Below are 14,976 nucleotides of genomic sequence, written 5' to 3'. Positions count from 1 at the left end.
CGAACCAGAGGCAGGTTTATCTGATACTGACTCCACATCCCATCACGGTGAACAGCAACAAGAAGAAGAAATATAAAACGAAGAGAAGGTGTTCACTCCGGGAAAGCCGCTGAAGGAACGGCTGGAAGGGAAGCAGAAACCAGACAGGATGTGCAGGTGACGGCTGCCGTTCAAGCAGAAGGACACACGCTCGTCCCCGAGTCCGAGGCTATGCGTTAACTCAGAAGGGAGAGTGTTTTAAGAAAGCCACCTGACCAGGGAGCTAGGAGTCCTGGTTTCTCCCCATAGCCACTCAGGATCTCTTAGGAGGACAAGGCTCCTACCTCCTGTCTGACTCCTCTGCAGCAGAGACCAAGCACCACGCCCCTGCAGGTCCCGGGGTTTGGGGGACACTCACACCCTGTGTTAAAGCCAACGTGCATTTCCCTGCTGGCCACACCCAGCTCCGAAAGCACCACGTGCAGTGCATGCAGACTCTGATCTTCTTATTAAAGAGCCACTGGTGATTTGTGATCCCTGTTGAGCCCCAGACGTGTTTCCGTCTCCTGTGACATTTGCGTTATCTTTCCACACTTAACTAGGCCTTGGCCAGGTTGTAGGTTTGGGTCTTTCCGGTGGGGAGACAGGGAAGCCAGAACTCTCCATCCGGTTCTTTTCCTGAGAATGGGTAGCTCCGTCCTGGTCCCAGCCCAGGTCCTCTGGGGGCGAGGAACAAACACGGATTCTGACTCAGGCAAAGGGGACGTATCAGAAGTACAAGGAGGGCCGGAGACGTTGAGTGTGACCAGGAGCCCGGTGGCCCCTGGGGCGTGGGTCTCGGGAATAACAGCCCCTCACGGCGTGGGCATGGCGACGAAGTCTTCCCTGGTTTCCCATCTTTGTGCAATGTCCCAAAGAGTCTAATTCCAGGAGATACGCTCTCTTCAGCTCAGCTTGGACCGGTCTAGCGAAGGGGAGTCAGTCCCACTCAGGAAGCGATGGGTGTCCGTGCACGGGGGGTGGAGGGGGTTGTGATTCTCCCTGGGGAGGCCTGGGCGGGGCCAGCCCCGCGACAAAGGTCCGTGGAACCCCCCCGTTCTGATCTCATTGCGTTCGGTTTGTTCTAGAGCGCACCGTGGCAAGCATTGGTTCATTCACATGTGTCCCACCATCACCAGTCAGGAGAAAAGATTTATCTCTAACTGGAGACTCTTTGCTGGGACAGCTCACTGCCCGCCATTCTCTGAGCGTGCCCTGCAGAGGTGCACGCCCTGGGAACTCCCTCCCCCGAGGTGAGCAGAGATCCAGGTATGGCCATCAGCTGAGGTCTGGCCATCAGCCCTCACCTGAGACTCAAGGGGACATAGCACCTTAAAACAATAGACTTGTGCGGACCGTCATTCTACAACAGAAGCAGGTTGCCGCCACCTAAATCCTACCCGGTGCCTCAGAACAACAGCTAGTGCTTCCACATGTTTCAGACACCAGACGACTGATTTCACTCATATGTGGAATCTGAGAAACAAAATAAACTAGCCAACTAAATAGAAAGAGACTCACAGACACAGAGAACGGACTGACAGCAGCCAGAGGGGAGGGCTGGGGGGGTTGGTGAAAACGGTGAGGACGTACAAGTACAGCCTGCCAGTTGCAATAAACGCAGACACGGGGACGTAGGGGGCAGCACAGGGAATGCAGTCAGTAGTTTTGTAATAACTGCGGATGGGGCCAGGCAGGGTCCGGACTGAGCCAGTGACCGGTTCCTAAGTTACATAAATGTGTGACCACTACACTGGACACCTAATGCGAATGTAATGCCGTATGTCGGCTCTAATGGAAAAAGAAATATGTGCAAATGGCAGGAGCCCCCAGATCAATCCATAAATCAATTGCCGGGATTCACTCAGGGTCCAGAGTGCTTTGCAAATAGAACAAGCTCTCCGAAGACCAGACTCGGAAAGCAGCCCTTGTGTTAACACAACTCTTGCTTCTGGTGGGGAGTCAGTCTGATCTCGGGGAAAAGAGCAATGATACCTTGTCACACAGCCCTCTGTCACCGCCAGCAAGGATTTATGAGAGATTATAGAAAAACAAGCAAAGTAACAGTTTCCAATAACCCCGCCCCCCAGAGTAAGAAATCAGACCCCCTCCTGCTCTTCCTCCTGTGTTGTCCCCTCCCTCCAGTTCTGTCTCTGTCTCCTGCTGTCCCCTCCACCATCAGTGCCTTAATTCCCGAGGGAGCACCCCACCCCACTCCACCCGGGGCCATGCACAGTCCTCCACACCAGTAATGAACTTGACAGGCCGTTGTGTGCTGTCCTGAGCCAGTTAACTGCCCGGCTGCTCACTAAGGCGTGTCCTCCCTCTCTCTCTCTCTCTCTCTCTCTCTCTCTCGGTCCTACACCAGGGACACCCAGCACAGCAGCCGTGGGTGCCGGTAGTTGAGCTAAACACCCAGTCTGAGCACAGAGCGCCCGTCCTCTGGCCGACGGCAGGGTCTGGGGAATTATGGCCCAGAGGCTGGAGCCCACCGGCCGCATCCTTCTCTGAGCTGCTGCTGTTTTCTTGGCGAACAGCCACGCCAGTCTGTGCCTTGTCTGCTGCGAAGGGCAAGGTCATCATGACACCGAGCACGTGGCCCATAAGGCTGGCATACTCACACCTGGCCTTGCCCAGAGCAAGTCCACCGGCCTCTGGCCTGGGGCTTTGCTGAGTGTCCAGCGAAGTGAGGGGCAGGGCTGCTCATCCCCCACGAGCACGTCACCTGCCCACCGGGGATGTCACAGAGGAGGTGGAATCTAGCAGGTGCCCAACGGGCGCCGCACTGACGTCTTTCTGTAAATAACTCCGGGAGGGAGGAGGCCGCCCCCGGGCAGGGAGCTCCCAGACGCGGAGGGACATCGCGGAGTGGCCGGGACCGGCCTCAGAGACTTTCAGACGAAGAGACGCGTGAACGCACCTGCTCCAGGGGTTCCCTAACAGGGGCCACGGCCAGTGTCCGTCGCGATGGGCTTTCCCTAATTACCAACAGAAAGAGAGGAAAATTACAAGTGAGATGTGGGTTTGAGGCAGGTGTTCCCGACCCGACGTGGATCACGTGTCACGCTCGAAACGCTTCTCGCGGCTACACCCGTCCATCCGCGCACGTGCGCCTTCCCGCTGCGCCCGGCTCCCGGTGGATGGCGCCGCGGGCTGCGGGCGCGGCTGTGGCTACGGCATCGGCGTCCTGCTGGGCGGAGCAGAGCTCGAGCCCCGGTGTTCGCTCCCCCAGGGTCCTGTGTCCTCGGTGCCGGGGAGTCCGGGACACCCGGAACCACGGAGCCGAGCAGGTCCCAGTCCGTGTCACCCAGCTTCCACATGGGCCTCGGCACGCGCGTGGTCATGGGCGGACGCGTGCAGGAAGGGGGCCCAGTTTCGCCAGAGGTTAAATTTTGTCCATCTGCTTTAAACTCGGGGCCTCACTTTGCATTTCACTTGGCCTTTGCCCCCCTTTCCCCGAACTCTCCAAGCCAGGAAGCACCCACTCGGCTAAGGATCGCTCCGCAGGGCCTTCCGGGGAGCGAGGGGCGTTCCTTCGGTTTGAGCAAACATCACACTCCGGAGCCACCGCGGTCGCCAGCGGCATCAGCCGCCAAGCAGGTTGGGATCCAGAATCCGAGGCTCCCAGAGGGCGGGGCAGGCGTTCTGGGGAAATCCAGCCCTGACCCTGCGACGTCATCGTGGTGACGTCATCACGGTGACCCGGACCCCTCACCCCCCGTCCGGGGGGATTGCTCAAGTGTAAGCACACCGCGTGGGGCAGGTGTGGGCACACGCCCAGCCCCACGGGAGCCAGGATCTCCTGTGACAGCGGCGAGGGCGGGTCCCAGGGCTCGTGCCAGGGCTGGGGGGGGGGGGTGCCCAGCCCACCTGGGAAAGCCCACAGAGTGGACGTCGGTTGCAGACGCACTGCTCAGGGCCTGAGTTAACCTTCTGATGTGCAGTCATTTTAGGCAGAATCCTGATGAGTAGCAATGTTGCCTAGCAACCGTGAGTATTGCCTTCATCAGGTTCCTGGGGGAACAGAGCTAGAAAATTAACCGAAAGGTTATGTTGTGCAGAAGAGGAAAGCGTTCTTTAGCCCTTCGTCCACAGCTGTCTTCTGAGCCCCCAAACAGGCAGACGTCAGGGAGTCTGAACCCCAGGGTATCTGTCCCATCAGAAAAGAGAGGAGTGTTGACGTGTTCCCCTCAGGCTCCAGAGGGTCTGAATTACTGTAATAACATGAATCAAAAGCCGTCTGAGTAGCCACCACCTTCTAGTTCTCAACCCCTCTACCCAAGTACCTCCTCCTCCTGGAAGCCCTCCATCACTGCCTCCTGGGTTTCTTCCTGGTACACCTTCCACGAGACGACAGTGACTTGATAAAGGTACAGCCTGGGTCCTTCTGGGGTCTCTCCCTCGGTCGCCTCTTTGCCGCATCCTCTCAGACTTCCAGTTCCCTGTCTGGAAGCCTGTCCTTGCTCCAGACCCGGGTGCTCCTGACGGAGAAGCGGAGGAATGCAGGCCAGTGCCCTTGGCTGAGTCTTCACGGGCCTGAGTCCGCCGTGCAGCTTGTACGCCGAGCACGCCTCTCACTTTAACTAAAGGTTGAGGGTCGTGGGGCGGGAGCACTCTCCCCTGGAACTCAGACCTGGACCTCTGACCAGTCCCTGCCGCAGGTCCGAGAGAAAGTCCTAAGGAAGCTTCCTACCCACACTCCAAACCCTGCAGTTTCACTCAGATGCCGTTCAAATGCACAAGGACCTCAGCACCCCCCGCGGCCGGGACAGGCCCGTGTCAGAGTCACTGGGTCAGGGAGACCTCAGCACCCCCCACGGCCGGGACAGGCCAGTGTCAGAGTCACTGGGTCAGGGAGACCCAGCACCCCCCGCGGCCGGGACAGGCCCGTGTCAGAGTCCCTGGGTCAGGGAGACCTCAGCACCCCCCGCGGCCGGGACAGGCCCGTGTCAGAGTCACTGGGTCAGGGAGACCTCAGCACCCCCCGCGGCCGGGACAGGCCCGTGTCAGAGTCACTGGGTCAGGGAGACCTCAGCACCCCCCGCGGCCGGGACAGGCCCGTGTCAGAGTCACTGGGTCAGGGAGACCTCAGCACCCCCCGCGGCCGGGACAGGCCCGTGTCAGAGTCACTGGGTCAGGGAGACCTCAGCACCCCCCGCGGCCGGGACAGGCCAGTGTCAGAGTCACTGGGTCAGGGAGACCCAGCACCCCCCGCGGCCGGGACAGGCCCGTGTCAGAGTCACTGGGTCAGGGAGACCTCAGCACCCCCCGCGGCCGGGACAGGCCAGTGTCAGAGTCACTGGGTCAGGGAGACCTCAGCACCCCCCCGCGGCCGGGACAGGCCAGTGTCAGAGTCACTGGGTCAGGGAGACCCAGCACCCCCCGCGGCCGGGACAGGCCCGTGTCAGAGTCACTGGGTCAGGGAGACCCAGCACCCCCCGCGGCTGGGACAGGCCCGTGTCAGAGTCACTGGGTCAGGGAGACCCAGCACCCCCCGCGGCCGGGACAGGCCCGTGTCAGAGTCACTGGGTCAGGGAGACCTCAGCACCCCCCGCGGCTGGGACAGGCCAGTGTCAGAGTCACTGGGTCAGGGAGACCCAGCACCCCCCGCGGCTGGGACAGGCCCGTGTCAGAGTCACTGGGTCAGGGAGACCCAGCACCCCCCGCGGCCGGGACAGGCCCGTGTCAGAGTCACTGGGTCAGGGAGACCTCAGCACCCCCCGCGGTCGGGACAGGCCAGTGTCAGAGTCACTGGGTCAGGGAGACCCAGCACCCCCCGCGGCCAGGACAGGCCCGTGTCAGAGTCCCTGGGTCAGGGAGACCCAGCAGCAGGTTGGCACCTGGCTTACGGGGACAGCTTCTCTCTTTCCATGCAGGTCACATCCCAGAAATGAAAGGGAGACATTGTCCCCCTTTGATCCAAGGGAAAAGAGGCCCTTCAACAAAGATCTAAAAATTTAGGGGTCTACCTAAGAGAGTTTGTAAGCCAAGTAAAGAAAAATATGTCTTTCCTTATGAGCTGTTTTTTTTTGTTTGTTTGTTTGTTTTTTCCATTTTTCTGAAGCTGGAAACAGGGAGAGACAGTCAGACAGACTCCCGCATGCGCCCGACCGGGATCCACCCGGCACGCCCACCAGGGGCGGTGCTCTGCCCCCCAGGGGGCGATGCTCTGCCCATCCTGGGCGTCGCCATATTGCGACCAGAGCCACTCTAGCGCCTGAGGCAGAGGCCACAGAGCCATGCCCAGCGCCCGGGCCATCTTTGCTCCAATGGAGCCTTGGCTGCGGGAGGGGAAGAGAGAGACAGAGAGGAAAGCGCGGCGGAGGGGTGGAGAAGCAAATGGGCGCTTCTCCTGTGTGCCCTGGCCGGGAATCGAACCCGGGTCCTCCGCACGCTAGGCCGACGCTCTACCGCTGAGCCAACCGGCCAGGGCTTGAGCTGTTTTGACTGCGGCCTGCAGACGGACGCGTGAAGGCGTTAGTTCTGAGCCGACACCTGCACTCCCTCCCGCAGGCCCGGGTGGTGGGCCTCACCCCCTCGCTCCTTTGATGCCGTTCTTCAGCTAATGAATTTTTAAACTGCAGGCAGGAATCGGCTTCCCAAAATGAGAATCGTCCAGGGGTTTCTGCAGCCAGAATTCTGCTGTGATGCGGGGAAAACTCACACAGGTGTGAGGACATGCTGGGCACAGACTGCAGGCCCGGCGATCCCGTCCGGCTGAGGTCACGAGGAACCCGTGCTCACGGGACAGGCTGTTCTGAGCACGGGTCTCGGACGTCAAGGGGCTGAGCTGAACACACACCATGGGCAGGTTGGCCTCAAAGCCGAGAGGAAGGGTCTAGAGGCTTCCTTTAACGTGGTTTAACATTTCTTACTCTGCCCGTGTGTGCTCTGGGAACAAAAGGAGGGAGGGAGGAAGGAAGATGTATAAAACCCTGGCTGGCCGGGCTCCTGCTTTTCCTGCTGATATTGAAGACGGAGCTTCATACAGGTGACAGAGGTTCTACGTGGCTTCTCGAGCTCAGAAGCAGGTGGCCCAACGTTGTAGGTGCCGAGAGCTTTGTCACCCAAGTCCCAGGCGGGAGGGAGGCCATGTCAGAAGCCGCTCCTTGTAGAGAGGCTCGCTCCAGCGCTGGTCGTGTGACCACAGGGGTGTGCGGTGTCCTCTCCAAACAAGACATCGTCGGGCATGCAATGATCCCATCACCTGCAAGGATGACCGCTTCCAGCAGCCGTATTTTGACAGAGACCAAGAGGGACAAGTGGAATCCACTGTGGTTCTTCTACCGAGTCCTTCTCCGCAGCCCCTGAGAAGAACCACAGTAAAGAGGAGGGGTTGAAGCAGACGTTGTCAGGAAGGGACCTGACTCGCAGGACCGGGGAGATGGAAGCCACAATGACACGGCACCGTCTAGCCCATCGGGAGGGCTGGGAGCAGCGGGTACTGTCCTGCACGGACAGACAGAAGGAAGTGATGTCACCGAGGTGTGTGTTCACAGAGGTTCACGAGTGTGTCACTTGTTCTACATGTCAGTGGAAGCTAAGTGGCCGGAATGCTGGTGGCCACCCCTGAAGCAGAAGTAATAAGCCACCGTTGACCAGGTGAGATCGGGGTCCCCTCCTAATGTGCCAGGTGCTGGTCAAGGGGACAGATAAAAATCTGTCTTCTGGCCCTGGCTGGTTGGCTCAGTGGATAGAGGGTCAACCTGGTTTACGGATGTCCTGGGTTCGCTCCCCAACCGGCACAGGGGAGAAGTGACCATCTGCTTCCCTTCCCCTCCCTCCCCCCCTCCCCTTCCTGTAGCCAGTGGCTCGGTTGGTTTGAGCATCAGCCCGGGGAGCTGAGGATGGCTTTGTTGATTCAGGCATCGACCCCCGATGGGCATGCCAGGCGGATCCCGGTCGGGGCGCATGCGGGGAGTCTGTCTCTCTGCCTCCCCACCTCTCACTGAATACAAAAAAACAGCAGTAGCTCAGGCATCAAAGCCCCAGACCGCATCCTCGCCGCCAGAGCCAGCGTGGGCAAGCCTGGGGCTGGTGTCACTGCGGGTCCCTGCGCCATTTCCTCTCAGAAAAAGGTTTTCTCTTCCCTCCCTCCTCCCTCTTTCTCTGGATCCCATTGAGACGATGGAGGAAAACAGGTAACAATTGTTTCTTCAGAGGCTATTTTCATGGGCTCAGAGCTCAGACTCTTCCTGCCAAGACCTCACTGTGAGAGCTGGCGGTGACTCCTGCCCGTGTGGAGGCAAGCCCCCCCCCCCCAGGGCCCAGCAGAGCCAGTAACTTCTGTGCATTTTTTCATGAAAAAGAATGTCCTATGTCCTACCCCATTCTTCCTGCCTGGGTCAGGAGGGACCGTTTGGATGGTTTATGGCTTCTATCAGCCAAGAATACAGCGCCCAGCCTGTGGGCGACAGGCCTTCTGTGTGTTTGAATTAAATCGCACTGTCCTCTGCTTTATTCAGAAGTACCGCGTGTGTTTACCACCAGGCGTGTTGCTCCCCACGGACGCTTCTGGGGACAGAGGCTCTCTGAACACACATCCCTTTCAATTGTATCAGGAAACAATTTCTCATCTTATTTCTCTCTGCTGGGGGAGGAGAGATGATATAAGAAAACATTTTTGTAAGTAGAAAATCGTCACTGGAATAAATGCACTGAATTGTAAACATAGAAAAATGCTGTGAAAACCCTCACCTTTGGTGAACACGGCTCTGAGGAATGGCGGTTAGATCGGCTCGGATGTTAAGTTCCAGTCCAGTGAAAAGACACACTTTTAATAGAGTTCTGAGCATCCTTCGCTTGATAGAAGAACATTTTCAGCCATCAGTTAACGGTTCCCAGAGTGGGCTTGCCCACGCCCCACCCACACCCACGCCCATGCCCACGCCCACGCCCACATGACGTCTTGGATCTTTTGAAGCCCTGTTCCCCCCCACCCACCCCCATCCTGGCTCCTCCCTGCTTGCTGGCTCACACTGGCACTCCAGCTGGGTCGGCACTGGTGCTGGTGTTGGGGTGGATGAGCATGTGGGTTCTGGAGTCAGATGTGCTCCAACTCAACCACTGAGTGACCTCGGACAAGAGACTCAGACTGGGTCTCCTCACCTGTGCGTTGATGACAGTCCTCACACCTACGTCACAGGCTGGACACATTTGAAGACTGTCTATGTCTCGTGTACAACATGCACTAAAAGCAGAAACCTGGTGGTGGGGGTAAGAGGGTGGAGCGGAACTCCCTCCACAACCCAAGCGGTGGTGCAGTCGCAGATCTGTGCACGTGTGGTGGCTGGGGGTGGGGGGGAGGTGCCATCATAGGAATAGACCCGTGTGTGTGATTTTAATCAGGCTACCGTGGCGTGCAGTAACATTTCTTCCACTTGCTGTGTACTGGACTATTCACTTCACCTCGCCTCAGTTGTCCATCTATAAAATGGAGATAATTATAGTTCCTACGTCTTAGGGTTTTCTTCAGAATGAAATCTGACTCACACATGACATGTTCCCATATTGGTTTTCAAAAGTATTATTTGAGACATAACAGTGTCTTCATCTCTATAGGAGGAAAGATTATTTCTAAAAAAATCACTTGTTTCCTCCCCCCCCCCGCCCTGAGTTTGCAAAGTTCTGCTGAATTTGAGAATAAAAGAGACCCCCCCCAACAACCCTCCCCCAGGACAAAACACAATTTCCAGGGAGAGCCTTCGCGTTCCAGGCTTAGGGGCTCTGAATCACTGTTATTGAAGCCGAGGCCGTAGAAATCTATTCCGTCCCCGTCACTTCTGATGAAAACTGCAATTTATGATAAGTTTCATAAAACCTGCTTAATTCAACCTTTACGAGAGACCCTGAGGATGGATGGCGGGTGTGGAGATGGAGACCTTTCTCATCGGTCATCTTGTGGAGAAGCCGGAACAAGCCCCAGGGGCGTGGACTGGCGGGGGTGTGTGCACATGACCAACGAGAGGTAGATCAGTCGATGCTTTAGAAATTGATATACAAAACTCCTGATCTGCAATAAAACCCTCAGTGCGCGTGTGCCCGTGGGCGCCCTCCTGCCCGCCCAGCCCCCAGGAGCAGGTCAGGGGAGGTCTGGGGAGGCAGGTCTGACAGATGCAGCAGCAGGAGCTCAGAAGGGGGCTGAGCGGACTGCACTGGCCATGCACGCGACCTCCCCACCCCCTTAGCCGTCTCTGACGGGCGAGAGGCTGTGCTTAGTGAGGCCCCAGAGGAAGTGGGGCTCTGACGTGTGGGAACGCGGAAGCACTGGCCCCACCCTCGCAGAGGAAGGCGTCATCTCGTTGGGTGCATGGGCCAGGTGGCCCTTTTCTCGCCTCGGGGAAGGGGGCAGGGCTGGCCGGGGACGGGACCACTCAGTGGGGAACAGGACTGTGCCCTACCCTGAGCTGGGGGTCTCGGGGCCCCCGCGGAGCTTCTGTGAATCACTGATGCCAGCTTTTTCTCCGTTGTGTCCATCTTCCCAGGCCTTTGGGGAGTAATGAAGTCCTTGCCTAATGACCTGATGGGCCCCCAGGCAAAGTCAAATTCTCTCCCTGCATGAACACTCTTGCTTGGTCAAGCCCTCCGCCCCCAGCATGATGGAAAGAAAGGCACCCCCCCAACTCTAACTAAAGTTTGCGCAGCCCAGCCCAGGGCACACGGGCAGGTTAGCGCCTCCATGCGTGAAATCTCGTCCAGACAACGTCTCCTGCCAACAGTTGGGAGCCCTGCCCAGCCCTGTGCTGTCCATTATCAACTAGTTCCGTTCTCCCACACGACTCCCCCAGGAGCCCCCCCACACTGATGTCCCAGTAACCCTAGAAACCCCCCTGTCCTAGTTTCCTTGGCCACAGTGAGCCTGACCTGTCTCATTTGACAACTGTAGTCTCTTTCATTTTAATTCTTAAGATTTTTTACTGTGGGGCTCAGGATGAATAGCAAATACTCTATTAGGCCCCCAAGGTACAGACCCCCCACGTGCCAGGTCTCCTAAGGAGCAGAGGATGTCCACCAGGACCTGAGCATTGGCCCCCATCCACCCTTGTACTCAACGTTGGAGACCAGCAGTCAGAAACTCAAAGCTGCAGAGACCCTGAGAATAAGGAGCTGGGCTGAGCTGCACGTGCACCGATGAGATGTGGCAGAGTCGCGGTGAGGCGCAGAGCCCGTGTGCCGGGTCAGAACCTCAGGTCCCGACTGAAACCGTGGTGCTGACCAAACAGCCGTGTCTGTCCCACTGGTCCCAAGGCAGCCCGTCTGTGGCCCCGATCACAGTTTCTCCAGCGAAGAGGCAGAGACGAGGCGGTGCCTGCTGGACCGGGGGCTTTGAGACCCCTACAAAAGAAATCTCTTATTGCAAAACCTCGGATACCCCCTCACAAGCTGAGGAATTTGGGGTCAGTTCTTACATCGTCCTGCAACCCAGGTGTGTTCTGAGTTCGATTCTGGGTTTAATTCTGGTGATATCTGCACAGTGAACAATGAGTGAATTCCTACCACACCTGAGAGGACACGGGTCAGACAGAAACTTCTTCAGGAGCAATGCGGGGACGAACTTACCAATTGCTTGGGAATCAAAAGATTATTTTTTTATTTTTCTCCACTGTTCTCTCAACAAAAGATGTTTGTGGTGAGTCAACCCCCAAAGAGAGAATTCTCTCACAGGAGGGGTTAATTTTTAGTGGCACGTGATGTGTTAGCACACCCTGGCCACTTGCATTCAAGAGGATTAAATCCTGTCACAGAAATTCAGTGTCCTCTCATTCTGGTCACAGTTCCTGGTGACAGCGTGATTATACACGTCATGGTGTGGCTGATGTTACTAACTTTTTGTTTGTTTGTTTTTTGGGTTGTTTTAGTGTACAGTTGAAAGGTTTTTGGTCTACTCTTAGGGACATCTAAATATCATCACAATCCATTTTAGAATCCTGTCATTACCCCAAGAAGAAGCCACACACCCACCCAGTAGTGGTCATTCCTAAACACCTCACCCCAGCCCACGGCTCCAGGCCACTGGCAGTCTCTGCTGTGTCTCAATGGGCCGTTCTGGACATTTCGTATTGATGAACCATAAGTCGGTGGTCTTCTGTGACTAGCATCGTCCCCTACGGCTCCCTGAGCCCCGGTGTGGTGTTCTCAGTATCCGTCCGTGTTGGAGCTGGTCTCTGTCTTGTTCCATTTTTACTGTTGTGTAACAGTCCCCTGTCTAGCGATCATGCGTGTTATCTGTCCACTCATCAGCTGATGTAAGTCTGGGTTGTCCGACTTCTCTGCATCGTTTGACCTTTAGATTGAATACGTCCTAGTCAGTATAAATGGTATTCTATAGTTTTGATGTGTGTTTTTCTGAAAGCCGGTGTAACTTAATTATCATTGAAAACAAATACCATGGAAGATACTAGAATGCAATGTGCACATGTCACGCTCTGACTTGATTAAACCAGGGATTCCAGAAAAGACGGAAAGATTTTGAGGGGAGCAGAGCCCCTCGTGTGGCCTGAGTGCTCAGTCTGTACCACAGACACCGTGGATGTTTCACAGGTGTGACCCTGTCCCCTCCCACAAGTCCTGTCCTGGGGACTTCTGTGATTGCCGTTGTGTGGATGCGAGGTCTGGGGCAGGTGGAGGTTGTGACATGGCTCCAGACCCACCACACCGATGTCCACCCTGCATGGACACTGGCTTGGGTCAGCTTGCCTCCCAATGATGTGACTTCACTTCTATATGGCTCTTCTCGGACTTCTGAGCAAAATTTTACAGGTAGAAGAGAAAAGCAAGTGCTGCTCACTGGTTAATCACACAGCGGTCATTCACGTCATGAGGGCACAGCCGCTGCGGCTGTGAGCGTGACTGTCACGTGGGCTGTGAGCCCGAGACTCAGAGTGCAGGAGTGCGATCACCATGTCCGTCCTGGTCTGACGGAAGCCTGCGTCAATTTGTTCACTCACCTCCTCTACGTGGCGGAGATTAAGCCCAAACCTCCAGGTCCCACGTGCACGGCGCTCTTTGGACTTACCATGGGTTTTCCTGGGTTTGTTTGCCGTAACTTAAATGTAAATTATTTCTATGACGGTCACCATAGCACCATGAAATCTCACTTCATCTAGTTTTAGTGCTGAACCCACAAGGTTACCGTGTATTTATAGGCTCACCTTCGGACAACCTCGGCCCCCAGCCCACAGCCCCGAGCAGGAAGAAGATTTTACTCTGATGACCAGTGTGGATCTCCTTCCTGGGGGTCCCCGTGCCTGGTTCTGTCAGCCGAGACTGTGACCGGCTGGTCTCCTTGTTCGCGCACAAGCTGAGTGGAGGAGAGGTGGTGACGTCCTGCAAACACGGACTCTTCTCCTCCGGCCAGGACCGGAGGGCGTGTGAGGCTGCCACCCCCGAGCGAGGGTGCCCACGGCGCTCCGTTCCTTTGGCGTTCTACACCGATGGGTGTAGCTCTCAGAGCCTTCCCCCGGGGGCCGGGGCCCGGTGGTCTCTCTCCCCACGGGAGAGGGGTCTTTGCTGGCCACATTTCTAGCGGTTTTCATTGTCCCTTCTCTAGCTTCTTCCCGAGTGTCAGCTCTGGGTCCACTCCTTTGAAGAACCCACTGCCTGCTGAGACTTCTCTTTGTCCCTGTGACGGAGGTAACATTCTTTCAGACGTTTAAGAGGCCAGTTGCTAAAAAGTAACCTCAGTGAATGCTTTTGGGAGGTCAAGCATGTTTTGTGACAAAAACAAAACAGAACCGAAAAACGCTGGCTTATAGACAATCTACTTGCAACTAACCTTTATATTTTATTTTTCACTATTATCGTTCCATTCCCCGCTTTCTATAACTGTTACCTTATTGCTTCTATTTTCCCGTGAACTGATTGCCCTGGGTCACGTCTGTGGTCAGAGAGACTCAAATTGAATTAATAAAAATGTCAGTTTTGCTCAAGAGCTCCTCATGAGTGTATGGCTTTTAACAACGGGTCCCGTAGCTGCTCCTGTGACTAAGCAATGTCCACTGCAGGATCCATGGGGGGGGGAAGCTAGTTCTCCCCCCCACCCCACCCCCGCCGGAGCCCATTGGGAGGGAACTGTCCCTTCTACACATGTTCCAGGGAGGGCGGCTTGGTCAACAAGCCAATCACCCACGCCTTTCTCCATTTTGATTGTTTAAGAAATCATAGCAAACACCGCATCTGTTAGGGACCATGTTTAAGCGACATGATCAAGCATGATGTCAGAGTTGCCTGCCACAGCAGTGCGCGAGAAACAGCAGGGAGAGGCGGCACTCAGCGTGCTGACCCTGGGCCTTTCCCCGAGTGCCGTCCAGTAAAATGTCCTGATTTTCCTCCGTTCTGAGGAATACGAGTATGAGCATTTCCTCGTACTCCTCGGCGCGTCAATCAGCCTGTACTGTCGGTATCACTGGAGACTACGGTAAGTATAGGAGAAAGGAACCCGCCCAGAGGAAGAACGGGGCGTGGAGGAGGTGGACCGCACAGAGGCACAGCTGACGTGCGCCGAGCTGGTGAGCAGAACAGTGGCCCGTCTCGTTCCGTCTTGGTCAGAAGTGCCCTCTGTCTGTAGCGAGTGCCCCGGAGCTATGGGACGATCGTGAGGTGCCTGTGGGTTCTTGAATGCAGATGATTCGTGAAGCTCCTTTTCCTAAACCCAGAGGCGGATTTAACGGCAGGTGCACCAGACATGTGCCCTGAGCCCCGACTTCTGAAGGACCCCGCAAAACCCCAACTTGACACTTTTTTCTAATGACACCAATTTTGGTTTCCTATGTACAATTTTAACATGAATAGTACATAATATTTTTTATTTATTTAAAAATTTGTTTAACATGTATTTTTACTTTCCCTGCCTCTCTCTCTCTCTCTCTCTCTCTCTCTCTCTTTTTTTGAGAGGACGAATATTTTCTTCTGCACCCAAGTTCTCAACAGACTTTAATCCTCCACTGCCTAATCCCGGTC

The sequence above is a fragment of the Saccopteryx bilineata genome, chromosome 10 (genome assembly GCF_036850765.1).
Source record: "Saccopteryx bilineata isolate mSacBil1 chromosome 10, mSacBil1_pri_phased_curated, whole genome shotgun sequence".
NCBI lineage: Eukaryota > Metazoa > Chordata > Mammalia > Chiroptera > Emballonuridae > Saccopteryx > Saccopteryx bilineata.
The sequence above is the reverse complement of the archived record's forward strand: the minus strand, read 5'-3'. Positions refer to the sequence as shown.